Genomic DNA, 15,071 nt, shown 5'->3' on the forward strand with positions numbered 1-15,071 from the left:
GAGTGATGGACTAGACTATTGTAAGTGATGGACTAGACTATTGTGAGTGGTGGACTAGACTATAGTGAGTGATGGACTAGACTATTGTGAATGATGGACTAGACTATTGTGAGTGATGGACTAGACTATTGTGAGTGATGGACTAGACTATTGTGAGTGGTGGACTAGACTATTGTGAGTGATGGACTAGATTACTGTGAGTGATGGGGATGGACTAGACTATTGTGAGTGATGGACTAGACTATTGTGAGTGATGGACTAGACTACTGTGAGTGATGGACTAGACTATTGTGAGTGATGGACTAGACTATTGTGAGTGATGGACTAGACTATTGTGAGTGGTGGACTAGACTATTGTGAGTGATGGGGTTGGGTGAGACTATTGTGAGTGATGGACTAGACTATTGTGAGTGATGGACTAGACTATTGCGAGTGATGGACTAGACTATTGTGAGTGATGGACTAGACTATTGTCAGTGATGGACTAGACTATTGTGAGTAGTGGACTAGACTATTGTGAGTGATGGACTAGACTATTGTGAGTGATGGACTAGACTATTGTGAGTGATGGACTAGACTATTGTGAGTGATGGACTAGACTATTGTGAGTGGTGGACTAGACTATTGTGAGTGATGGACTAGACTATTGTGAGTGGTGGACTAGACTATTGTGAGTGATGGACTAGACTATTGTGAGTGGTGGACTAGACTATTGTGAGTGGTGGACTAGAATATTGTGAGTGATGGACTAGACTATTGTGAGTGATGGACTAGACTATTGTGAGTGGTGGACTAGACTATTGTGAGTGATGGACTAGACTATTGTGAGTGATGGACTAGACTATTGTGAGTGATGGACTAGACTATTGTGAGTGATGGACTAGACTATTGTGAGTGATGGACTAGACTATTGTGAGTGGTGGACTAGACTATTGTGAGTGATGGACTAGACTATTGTGAGTGATGGACTAGACTATTGTGAGTGATGGACTAGACTATTGTGAGTGGTGGACTAGACTATTGTGAGTGATGGACTAGACTACTGTGAGTGATGGACTAGACTATTGTGAGTGATGGACTAGACTATTGTGAGTGATGGACTAGACTATTGTGAGTGATGGACTAGACTATTGTGAGTGATGGACTAGACTATTGTGAGTGATGGGGATGGACTAGACTATTGTGAGTGATGGACTAGACTATTGTGAGTGATGGGGATGGACTAGACTATTGTGAGTGATGGACTAGACTATTGTGAGTGATGGGGATGGACTAGACTATTGTGAGTGATGGACTAGACTATTGTGAGTGGTGGACTAGACTATTGTGAGTGATGGACTAGACTACTGTGAGTGATGGACTAGACTATTGTGAGTGATGGACTAGACTATTGTGAGTGGTGGACTAGACTATTGTGAGTGATGGACTAGACTATTGTGAGTGATGGACTAGACTATTGTGAGTGATGGACTAGACTATTGTGAGTGGTGGACTAGACTATTGTGAGTGATGGACTAGACTATTGTGAGTGGTGGACTAGACTATTGTGAGTGATGGACTAGACTATTGTGAGTGATGGACTAGACTATTGTGAGTGATGGACTAGACTATTGTGAGTGGTGGACTAGACTATTGTGAGTGATGGACTAGACTACTGTGAGTGATGGGGATGGACTAGACTATTGTGAGTGATGGACTAGACTATTGTGACTGATGGACTAGATTATTGTGAGTGATGGACTAGACTATTGTGAGTGATGGGGTTGGGTGAGACTATTGTGAGTGATGGACTAGACTATTGTGAGTGGTGGACTAGACTATTGTGAGTGATGGACTAGACTATTGTGAGTGGTGGACTAGACTATTGTGAGTGATGGACTAGACTATTGTGAGTGATGGGGTTGGGCGAGACTATTGTGAGTGATGGACTAGACTATTGTGAGTGATGGACTAGACTACTGTGAGTGATGGACTAGACTATTGTGAGTGATGGACTAGACTATTGTGAGTGATGGACTAGACTATTGTGAGTGATGGACTAGACTATTGTGAGTGATGGACTAGACTATTGTGAGTGATGGACTAGACTACTGTGAGTGATGGACTAGACTATTGTGAGTGGTGGACTAGACTATTGTGAGTGATGGACTAGACTATTGTGAGTGGTGGACTAGACTATTGTGAGTGATGGACTAGACTATTGTGAGTGATGGGGTTGGGCGAGACTATTGTGAGTGATGGACTAGACTATTGTGAGTGATGGACTAGACTACTGTGAGTGATGGACTAGACTATTATGAGTGATGGACTAGACTATTGTGAGTGATGGGGTTGGGCGAGACTATTGTGAGTGATGGACTAGACTATTGTGAGTGGTGGACTAGACTATTATGAGTGATGGACTAGACTATTGTGAGTGATGGGGTTGGGCGATACTATTGTGAGTGATGGACTAGACTATTGTGAGTGATGGACTAGACTATTGTGAGTGATGGACTAGACTATTGTGAGTGATGGACTAGACTATTATGAGTGATGGACTAGACTATTGTGAGTGATGGACTAGACTATTGTGAGTGGTGGACTAGACTATTGTGAGTGATGGACTAGACTATTGTGAGTGATGGACTAGACTATTGTGAGTGATGGACTAGACTATTGTGAGTGATGGACTAGACTATTGTGAGTGGTGGACTAGACTATTGTGAGTGATGGACTAGACTATTGTGAGTGATGGACTAGACTATTGTGAGTGATGGACTAGACTATTGTGAGTGATGGACTAGACTACTGTGAGTGATGGACTAGACTATTGTGAGTGATGGACTAGACTATTGTGAGTGGTGGACTAGACTATTGTGAGTGATGGACTAGACTATTGTGAGTGATGGACTAGACTATTGTGAGTGATGGACTAGACTATTGTGAGTGATGGGGATGGACTAGACTATTGTGAGTGGTGGACTAGACTATTGTGAGTGATGGACTAGACTATTGTGAGTGATGGGGATGGACTAGACTATTGTGAGTGGTGGACTAGACTATTGTGAGTGATGGACTAGACTATTGCGAGTGATGGACTAGACTATTGTGAGTGATGGGGATGGACTAGACTATTGTGAGTGGTGGACTAGACTATTGTGAGTGATGGACTAGACTATTGTGAGTGGTGGACTAGACTATTGTGAGTGATGGACTAGACTATTGTGAGTGATGGACTAGACTATTGTGAGTGATGGACTAGACTATTGTGAGTGATGGGGATGGACTAGACTATTGTGAGTGGTGGACTAGACTATTGTGAGTGATGGACTAGACTTTTGTGAGTGATGGACTAGACTATTGTGAGTGATGGGGATGGACTAGACTATTGTGAGTGATGGACTAGACTATTGTGAGTGATGGACTAGACTATTGTGAGTGATGGACTAGACTATTGTGAGTGATGGGGATGGACTAGACTATTGTGAGTGATGGACTAGACTATTGTGAGTGATGGACTAGACTACTGTGAGTGATGGACTAGACTATTGCGAGTGATGGACTAGACTACTGTGAGTGATGGACTAGACTATTGTGAGTGATGGACTAGACTATTGTGAGTGATGGACTAGACTATTGCGAGTGATGGACTAGACTATTGTGAGTGGTGGACTAGACTATTGTGAGTGATGGACTAGACTATTGTGAGTGATGGACTAGACTATTGTGAGTGATGGACTAGACTATTGTGAGTGATGGACTAGACTATTGTGAGTGGTGGACTAGACTATTGTGAGTGGTGGACTAGACTATTGTGAGTGATGGACTAGACTATTGTGAGTGATGGACTAGACTATTGTGAGTGGTGGACTAGACTATTGTGAGTGATGGACTAGACTATTGTGAGTGATGGGGATGGACTAGACTATTGTGAGTGATGGACTAGACTATTGTGAGTGATGGACTAGACTATTGTGAGTGATGGGGATGGACTAGACTATTGTGAGTGATGGACTAGACTATTGTGAGTGATGGACTAGACTACTGTGAGTGATGGACTAGACTATTGCGAGTGATGGACTAGACTACTGTGAGTGATGGACTAGACTATTGTGAGTGATGGACTAGACTATTGTGAGTGATGGACTAGACCATTGTGAGTGATGGACTAGACTATTGCGAGTGATGGACTAGACTATTGTGAGTGGTGGACTAGACTATTGTGAGTGATGGACTAGACTATTGTGAGTGATGGACTAGACTATTGTGAGTGGTGGACTAGACTATTGTGAGTGGTGGACTAGACTATTGTGAGTGATGGACTAGACTATTGTGAGTGATGGACTAGACTATTGTGAGTGGTGGACTAGACTATTGTGAGTGATGGACTAGACTATTGTGAGTGGTGGACTGACAATCAGTCTGAAAAAGACCAATGTCATTGGCCTGAATGTCAGAGACACCCCTTCCATAAACACTGGAAGCGAGACACTGGAATCTGTGCAGGACTACAGCGATAGAGTGATAGGTGTTACCCCTTTATCTGATACAAAAACTGACACCTTTATACAAGGCATCATGTTTGCAATAACCATAACACAAGCAGTCAAAATGCAAACAAAAAGAAACAACTCTGATGATGATAATGATATGCACTGTCCTTGAAGTTGATTGGTCCATACCCGAGACAGCTTTCTTTAGAGCCTAGTCTCCATTGGTGTTGGACCAGATGACGCCAAAAGGCGCACAACTCAAAGACAGCGCACTATCAGAGTATCGAGAGCTCGGGGTGAGCATCTACACTATGAGACCTCCTTTACCAGTGGCAAAATATAGTAGTAGGGTTTTACCCTTTTATCTGGTACCCTTTTATCTGTCAGTTTTTGTACCAGATAAAATGGTAAAAACCTGTTACTATATTTTGCTTCTGGTAAAGGAGGTCTCGTCGTGTCAATTCTAGAGCGATGTTCAGTTTGGCCAAACGAGTGGTGGCGAATTCTCAACACCAAAGTGCCCGCAGCCCCCTCCGCTGCGGGTCCGAGTCCTGGACAACATTCGCCCGTCAAGAACATCGACTAAGGGGCCGTCCATAAATGACGTCACGCACCTGGGGGGGGGGGGGGGTCAGACATTTGTGACGATGTGTGACGAAAGGGGAGAGGGGGGGTTTGAGAAATGTGACGTCACGTAAAAATGCGCAACTTTAAATCAATACAGACAACACGTTCTACTTTATTAAATAGACTTTGTAATAAATGTTTTCTCCTACAACATCAGAGTGCAGCGCCACATTAAATACGCACTACAATGACAATCGTTTAAAGCGATTTGAAGCGTGTTTTATTTTTGGGGGGGGGGGGGGCAGAGCTTTGTGACGTCATATTTGAGGGGGGGGGGGGTCTGACTTTGTGTGACGCCGTGTGACGATGGGGGGGGGGGTCAAAAATCGTCCAAAATCGCGTGACGTCATTTATGGACGGCCCCTAAACACATTCCACCTCCGCTGGTCTCAGGCGCATCCATCCTCGGGATCACGTGGCAAGCTCGCAGTCCCAACGCCTCAGCACCGCTTGGCGCACCAACAGGGAGCGACGGAGCGATAAGAAATATTTGTAAAAACTTTTAGGAAATGTTCTAGTAACGGCAGAACTCCACGACTCCAGCAAGTGGCCCCGAAGCTTGCCACGACGTAAGGGACCGTGGCCAATCACAGCCAACGTCAGTTGAGCGTGGACAATTAGACCCGAGCCGAAACATAACTTATAAAAATAATGTTTCAAAATATGTTTATTTTATTTTTTATGATAGAATTTAGTATTGTCATCAGTATGACATAAGTATACTAAGTTTGCAGTCGATAGCACATTGGGAAGTGGGTTAAAATTGAGTTACAATATTTGAGGATATGACAACAGACAGAGTGAGTTAATAGAAAGCGTGTAAAATAATGTTTTAAACTATGTTTTTATTTAAATTTCTTATGATAGAATATAGTATTGTCATCAGTATGACACACCTATACGAAGTTTGCAGTCGATACATTGGGAATACGGTTCAAATTGAGTTACAAGATTTTTGGATACGACAACACACAGAGTAAGTTAAATAAAAGCGTGTAAAAAGTTTAAAATATGTTTAGGATGTTTTATGATAGAATATCGTGTTGTCATCAGTATGACATCGCTATACCAAGTTTGCAGTCGATAGCACATTGGGAAGTGTGTTGAAATTGAGTTGCAAGATTTCTTTTTAAATCCTTTATATTAAGTTCGCTTGCTTGCTTACGACCGTGCAAATCTTTCGGTCGTTTTTTTAACCCACTTCCCGTGATCCAATCGAGCTGACATTTCGCACACAGACTCGTTGTGCGTGACAATTAATGTTCGTGAAATTTTTTTTTTAAAATTTTGTACTTTTTAGGACAAAAATATATTTAATTACCAATTGCTTAATGGTGCAATGCAATCATCTGACCCATAGGTGGCAGCCATCTCAAGCCAGAGGACGAGAGGACTCTAGCCGCCACGCATATAAAGGATTTATAGTGAAACACTTTGTTTTTATGGGTTATACTTGTTTGAGAATACAACAGACGATGTGAGTTAAATAAAAGCGTGTAACAAGCAGCAGACACCTCTGAAGCAGCAGCAGCCACCGCATTCGCCTGTAATGGCCGCGGCACGAGGATTGCCACGCACGGGGATTGGCCTACGAAGTCATTCTCGGCGCTGGAAACCCACAGCTGGCGTCGTAAGGGGCCGTCCATAAATGACGTCACGCGACTTTGGACGATTTTTGACCCCCCTTCTCGCCACACGGGGTCACACAAAGTCTGACCACCCCCCCAAATATGACGTCACAAAGCTCTGCGCCCCCCCCCCCCAAAGACCATATTTCCATTTTGAAAATAAAACATGCTTCAAATCGCATTAAACTATTGTTATTGTAGTGCGTATTTAATGTGGCGCTGCACTCTGATGTTGTAGGAGTGTTGTTATACTCGAAGTGGACCAGACCACCAATAGATTAATGTGTCCGTCCGTCCGTCCGTGTATCAACATCGCCCCCTACTGCAAACACTTGGCATGACCCTGTCCGACAAGATGGCCGCCCGCTCCCCCTGCGATCTGTGAATTAAACAAGATGGCCGTCGCTTCCAGCGCATCACGGCAAAACTTTAAACTTCGCTTCAAAATTACTTTACTGAAACGCAGCACGTTCGCTTCAAAATTACTTTACTGAAACGCAGCACGTTTATTTAAAAAATTACTTTACTGAAACGCAGCACGTTTTTTTAACACAGAGACAAGAAACATTTATTAACACAGAGACGAGATACATTTAATCGCCTTATTTGTGCACGAAAAGCACGGCGCGAGGCCTAGTGCGGCAGGCTTCGCGAGGCTTAGTGCGGCAGGCTTATTAACACAGAGACGAGATACATTTAATCGCCTTATTTGTACACAAAAAGCGCGGCTTCGCGAGGCCTAGTGCAGAGGCTTCGCGAGGCCTAGTGCAGAGGCTTCGCGAGGCCTAGTGCAGAAGTCTTCGCTAAGTCTACTGCAGAGAAGGCTTCGCGAGGCCTAGTGCAGTAGGCTTTGCGAGGCCTAGTGCAGCAGGCTTCGCGAGGCCTAGTGCGGGAGGCTTATTAACACAGAGACGAGATACATTTAATCGCCTTATTTGTGCACGAAAAGCGCGGCTTCGCGAGGCCTACTGCAGAGGCTTCGCGAGGCCTAGTGCAGAAGGCTTCTCTAAGTCTACTGCAGAGAAGGCTTCGCGAGGCCTAGTGCAGTAGGCTTCGCGAGGCCTAGTGCGGCAGGCTTCGCGAGGCCTAGTGCGGGAGGCTTATTAACACAGAGACGAGATACATTTAATCGCCTTATTTGTGCACGAAAAGCGTGGCTTCGCGAGGCCTACTGCAGAGGCTTCGCGAGGCCTAGTGCAGAAGGCTTCTCTAAGTCTACTGCAGAGAAGGCTTCGCGAGGCCTAGTGCAGTAGGCTTCGCGAGGCCTAGTGCGGCAGGCTTCGCGAGGCCTAGTGCGGGAGGCTTATTAACACAGAGACGAGATACATTTAATCGCCTTATTTGTGCATGATAATTTTTTCTTTGACTCCTCTATACCCGGTCGATATCCCTGTACCGGTACTAAGTATTATTCCTACCAGCCCACCCCGCAGGGTCCTGTTACTGGTAGGAACGAAGTGGACCTGCCACCAATAAATTATATCGTCCGTTTGTCCGTTTGTCCGTTTGTCCGTCCGTGTAGCAACATCGCCCCCTACTGCAAACACTTGGCATGACCCTACAAAAACCGAGACCTAGGCCTGAAACTCTCCCTTCGTATCGTACCCCCGCGTGTGTGAAAGGGAGTTCATGTTTAACAATGTTACATTCCCTGATGTTTTTAAATAGAAACATTTACATTTAAAGCTTTTACATAAATAATTAAAACATTTATATTAACAATTAACTCACGGCGGCCTAAGGCCTACAGCTAGGCCTAAAGCCTAGACTTCAAACTCTCCCTTCGTATCGTACCCCTGGGTGTGTGAAAGGGAGTTAATGTTTAACAATGTTACATTCTCTGATGTTTTTTAATAGAAACGTTTACATTTAAAGCTTTTACATTAAAAACAACTCCCTACCCCCCCCCCCTCGTCGGCGGCTCTCCAGCCGAGCCAGGCCTGGGAATCTCTCCCCCGCTCGGGGTGTATTGGGCAGGGATACAGCGGCAGGGGGCGGGGCTACGCGGGGCTGGGTGGGGCAATGGCGGCAGGGGGCGTGGGCACGAGGTGGAGGGCGGGGCTACGCGGGGTTGGGGCGAGTTTAGGCGGTAAGGGGCGGGGCAACGAGCTGGGGGCGGGGACACCGAGATGAGGCGGGGCCACAGGTGGCCGGGGCGGGGTTACGCGGGTGGAGGGCGGGGCCACGGGGCATCCACTTATTGGCGGCCATTTTTTGCCATTTCATTTTATTACAGCCATTCAATTGTTCGGTCCTACCAGCCCACCCACAGGGTCCTGTTAGCAATTATATATTTATTTAAAGTTGCAAATCTGCCCCTCCCCCCCTAGGTGCGTGACGTCATTTATGGACGGCCCCTAAGGCGCAAAATAATTGTTTCTCGAGACAAATTGTGTTTCCAATCCGGTTACATTTAACACGCCCTTCGTCCAAGACCTCTGAGCTTTGAACCCCGAGTCCAACTCTGCATTCTTCCCTGCCAAGATCATGCCATCATTACCTTGAGAGACGGAGAGAGGAGTTCCCATCGGTTGTTTGCAGTGACTGGCAGCGGCGAACTCTGATTTGGGCTTCACTTTACCCACTCACAGTCACTCAGACAGCCACTCACCCACTCACACAGCCACTCACCCACTCACACAGCCACTCACCCACTCACACAGTCACTCACCCACTCACACAGCCACTCACCCACTCACACAGTCACTCACCCACTCACACAGCCACTCACCCACTCACACAGTCACTCACCCACTCACACAGTCACTCACCCACTCACACAGTCACTCACCCACTCACACAGCCACTCACCCACTCACACAGTCACACAGTCACTCACCCACTCACACAGTCACTCACCCACTCACAGCCACTCACACTGTCACCCACTCACACAGTCACTCACCCACTCACGCAGCCACTCACACAGTCACTTACCCACTCACACAGTCACTCACCCACTCACACAGCCACTCACCCACTCACACAGTCACTTACGCAGTCACTCACCCACTCACACAGTCACTCACCCACTCACCCACTCACACAGCCACTCACCCACTCACGCAGTCACTCACCCACTCACACAGCCACTCACACTGTCACTCACCCACTCACACAGTCACTCACCCACTCACACAGTCACTCACCCACTCACACAGTCACTCACCCACTCACCCAGTCACTCACCCACTCACACAGTCACTCACCCACTCACTCACCCACTCACACAGCCACTCACCCACTCACAGTCACTCGCCCACTCACACACCCACTCACACAGTCACTCACCCACTCACACAGTCACTCACCCACTCACCCACTCACCCACTCACACAGCCACTCACCCACTCACGCAGTCACTCACCCACTCACCCAGTCACTCACCCACTCACACAGTCACTCACCCACTCACTCACCCACTCACACAGCCACTCACCCACTCACAGTCACTCGCCCACTCACACACCCACTCACACAGTCACTCACCCACTCACACAGTCACTCACCCACTCACACAGTCACTCACGCACTCACTCACGCAGTCACTCACCCACTCACCCACTCACCCACTCACAGTCACTCGCCCACTCACACACCCACTCACACAGTCACTCACCCACTCACACAGTCACTCACCCACTCACCCAGTCACTCACCCACTCACACAGTCACTCACCCACTCACTCACCCACTCACACAGCCACTCACCCACTCACAGTCACTCGCCCACTCACACACCCACTCACACAGTCACTCACCCACTCACACAGTCACTCACCCACTCACCCACTCACCCACTCACACAGCCACTCACCCACTCACGCAGTCACTCACCCACTCACCCAGTCACTCACCCACTCACACAGTCACTCACCCACTCACTCACCCACTCACACAGCCACTCACCCACTCACAGTCACTCGCCCACTCACACACCCACTCACACAGTCACTCACCCACTCACACAGTCACTCACCCACTCACACAGTCACTCACGCACACGGACGGGACGCACGCACACACTCTGTGGTTTCACACCTGATGATGATTGCTTGTGTTGCAATCGAAACGTCGTGAGAATTTAATTGTTTTATATTTTTATTATTTATTGTTTCCCTTCTACGTGACTTTACCGAAAGAACCAAGAATATGAATCCCTGCAGTCACGAAAGCTGAAGTTAAACGTACATACATATACTCACATCGTCACTCTCCCACCCTCCAATTAACACGGTTGGCTACGTACGATGTGGAAGAAGTTCAACGTACATATAATGAGGGTGGAGGAGTGACGCTCACAATAACGAGCGGAGCGCTGGGGTGGATACAACACGGCGAGTTGGTGCAGTGGGCAGCATTGGTGACTAGGAGATGTTAACTACCTGGCCAGGTATACAGGAGGTCGTGGGTTCGATCAAAACCCTGACGACGCCTGCTGCTGCTGTATATTTGGAGTCTGCGTCTCTCTCTCTCTCTCTCCCTGTGGTCGCGTGGAGTTTTCTCCAGGTCCTCCAGTTTCCCTTCCACATTTAGAATCAACGTCACCAAGCGTTTAGAGCATTTCACTGCTAAACATTTCCACACGATGATGATGATGATGGTGACATCAGCCACTCTGTTGAGCTATCATTCGTGACGGACAGGTCCCTTTTGAAATAGAGCTGCCTAGCTCAGTGAGGCCTTAGCTGGTGCCTCTGGCAGTCATCTCATGGTACTTGGGTCTGTCCCGTGAGCTCCTCCTGCACCTAGCCTGGCACAGCAGTCAACACATAACACCGGGCTCTGTCCCAGCGGGTGGAGAGCCTTCCAAACTTCCCGTGACGGTCTCAAAAGTGCACCTAGCCTGGCACGAGCGCCGTGGTGATGTCGCCTGCCACCTCGTGGCAAACGGCCCCCCAGGGGGGCCCGATCCGAGCCCCGGACGCCGTGCGGCCCTGACGCTCCGTCAGGGGCCTTCAGCTCCGTCAGGGGCCTTCACCTTCTCCACGCTCCGTCAGGGGCCTTCACCTCCTCCACGCTCCGTCAGGGGCCTTCACCTCCTCCACGCTCCGTCAGGGGCCTTCAGCTCCTCCACGCTCCGTCTGGGCCTTCAGCTCCTCCACGCTCCATCTGGGGCCTTCACCTCCTCCACGCTCCGTCTGGGGCCTTCACCTCCTCCACGCTCCGTCAGGGGCCTTCACCTTCTCCACGCTCCGTCTGGGGCCTTCAGCTCCTCCACGCTCCGTCTGGGGCCTTCAGCTCCTCCACGCTCCGTCTGGGGCCTTCAGCTCCTCCACGCTCCGTCTGGGACCTTCAGCTCCTCCACGCTCCGTCTGGGGCCTTCAGCTCCTCCACGCTCCGTCTGGGGCCTTCAGCTCCTCCACGCTCCGTTTGGGGCCTTCACCTCCTCCACGCTCCGTCAGGGGCCTTCAGCTCCTCTACGCTCCGTCTGGGCCTTCAGCTCCTCCACACTCCGTCTGGGCCTTCAGCTCCTCCACGCTCCATCTGGGGCCTTCACCTCCTCCACGCTCCGTCTACGGCCTTCACCTCCTCCACGCTCCATCTGGGGCCTTCACCTCCTCCACGCTCCGTCAGGGGCCTTCACCTTCTCCACGCTCCGTCTGGGGCCTTCAGCTCCTCCACGCTCCGTCTGGGGCCTTCAGCTCCTCCACGCTCCGTCTGGGGCCTTCAGCTCCTCCACGCTCCGTCTGGGGCCTTCAGCTCCTCCACGCTCCGTCAGGGGCCTTCAGCTCCTCCACACTCCGTCAGGGGCCTTCAGCTCCTCCACGCTCCGTCTGGGGCCTTCAGCTCCTCCACGCTCCGTCTGGGGCCTTCAGCTCCTCCACGCTCCGTCAGGGGCCTTCAGCTCCTCCATGCTCCGTCAGGGGCCTTCAGCTCCTCCACGCTCCGTCTGGGGCCTTCAGCTCCTCCACGCTCCGTCTGGGGCCTTCAGCTCCTCCACGCTCCGTCTGGGGCCTTCAGCTCCTCCACGCTCCATCAGGGGCCTTCAGCTCCTCCACACTCCGTCAGGGGCCTTCAGCTCCTCCACGCTCCGTCAGGGGCCTTCAGCTCCTCCACGCTCCGTCACGGGCCTTCAGCTCCTCCACACTCCGTCAGGGGCCTTCAGCTCCTCCACACTCCGTCTGGGGCCTTCAGCTCCTCCATGCTCCGTCAGGGGCCTTCAGCTCCTCCACGCTCCATCAGGGGCCTTCAGCTCCTCCATGCTCCATCAGGGGCCTTCAGCTCCTCCACGCTCCGTCTGGGGCCTTCAGCTCCTCCAAGCTCCATCAGGGGCCCTCAGCTCCTCCATGCTCCATCAGGGGCCTTCAGCTCCTCCACACTCCATCAGGGGCCTTCAGCTCCTCCACACTCCGTCAGGGGCCTTCAGCTCCTCCATGCTCCATCAGGGGCCTTCAGCTCCTCCACACTCCATCAGGGGCCCTCAGCTCCTCCATGCTCCATCAGGGGCCTTCAGCTCCTCCACACTCCATCAGGGGCCTTCAGCTCCTCCACACTCCATCAGGGGCCTTCAGCTCCTCCACGCTCCATCAGGGGCCTTCAGCTCCTCCATGCTCCGTCAGGGGCCTTCAGCTCCTCCACACTCCGTCAGGGGCCTTCAGCTCCTCCACGCTCCGTCAGGGGCCTTCAGCTCCTCCACACTCCGTCAGGGGCCTACAGCTCCTCCACGCTCCGTCTGGGGCCTTCAGCTCCTCCACGCTCCGTCAGGGGCCTTCAGCTCCTCCACGCTCCGTCAGGGGCCTTCAGCTCCTCCACACTCCATCAGGGGCCTTCAGCTCCTCCACACTCCGTCAGGGGCCTTCAGCTCCTCCACGCTCCATCAGGGGCCTTCAGCTCCTCCACACTCCGTCAGGGGCCTTCACCTCCATCAGGGGCCTTCAGCTCCTCCACGCTCCGTCTGGGGCCTTCAGCTCCTCCACACTCCGTCAGGGGCCTTCACCTCCATCAGGGGCCTTCAGCTCCTCCACGCTCCGTCTGGGGCCTTCAGCTCCTCCACACTCCGTCAGGGGCCTTCACCTCCATCAGGGGCCTTCAGCTCCTCCACGCTCCGTCTGGGGCCTTCAGCTCCTCCACACTCCGTCAGGGGCCTTCACCTCCATCAGGGGCCTTCAGCTCCTCCACGCTCCATCAGGGGCCTTCAGCTCCTCCACACTCCGTCAGGGGCCTTCACCTCCATCAGGGGCCTTCAGCTCCTCCACGCTCCGTCAGGGGCCTTCAGCTCCTCCACGCTCCGTCAGGGGCCTTCAGCTCCTCCACGCTCCATCAGGGGCCTTCAGCTCCTCCACACTCCGTCAGGGGCCTTCACCTCCATCAGGGGCCTTCAGCTCCTCCACGCTCCGTCTGGGGCCTTCAGCTCCTCCACACTCCGTCAGGGGCCTTCAGCTCCTCCACGCTCCATCAGGGGCCTTCAGCTCCTCCACACTCCGTCAGGGGCCTTCACCTCCATCAGGGGCCTTCAGCTCCTCCACGCTCCGTCTGGGGCCTTCAGCTCCTCCACGCTCCATCAGGGGCCTTCAGCTCCTCCACACTCCGTCAGGGGCCTTCACCTCCATCAGGGGCCTTCAGCTCCTCCACGCTCCGTCTGGGGCCTTCAGCTCCTCCACACTCCGTCAGGGGCCTTCACCTCCATCAGGGGCCTTCAGCTCCTCCACGCTCCGTCTGGGGCCTTCAGCTCCTCCACACTCCGTCAGGGGCCTTCATCTCCATCAGGGGCCTTCAGCTCCTCCACGCTCCGTCTGGGGCCTTCAGCTCCTCCACACTCCGTCTGGGGCCTTCAGCTCCTCCACGCTCCATCAGGGGCCTTCAGCTCCTCCACACTCCGTCAGGGGCCTTCATCTCCATCAGGGGCCTACAGCTCCTCCACGCTCCGTCTGGGGCCTTCAGCTCCTCCATACTCCGTCAGGGGCCTTCACCTCCATCAGGGGCCTTCAGCTCCTCCACGCTCCGTCTGGGGCCTTCAGCTCCTCCACGCTCCGTCTGGGGCCTTCAGCTCCTCCACGCTCCGTCTGGGGCCTTCAGCTCCTCCACGCTCCGTCTGGGGCCTTCAGCTCCTCCACGCTCCGTCTGGGGCCTTCAGCTCCTCCACGCTCCGTCTGGGGCCTTCAGCTCCTCCACGCTCCGTCAGGGGCCTTCAGCTCCTCCACGCTCCGTCAGGGGCCTTCAGCTCCTCCACGCTCCGTCTGGGGCCTTCAGCTCCTCCACGCTCCGTCTGGGGCCTTCACCTCCTCCACGCTCCGTCAGGGGCCTTCAGCTCCTCTACGCTCCATCTGGGCCTTCAGCTCCTCCACGCTCCATCTGGGGCCTTCACCTCCTCCACGCTCCGTCTGCGGCCTTCACCTCC

This window comes from Lampetra planeri, unplaced genomic scaffold (genome assembly GCF_965212315.1).
Source record: "Lampetra planeri unplaced genomic scaffold, kcLamPlan1.2.h2 scaffold_149, whole genome shotgun sequence".
Classification (NCBI taxonomy): Eukaryota; Metazoa; Chordata; class Hyperoartia; order Petromyzontiformes; family Petromyzontidae; genus Lampetra; species Lampetra planeri.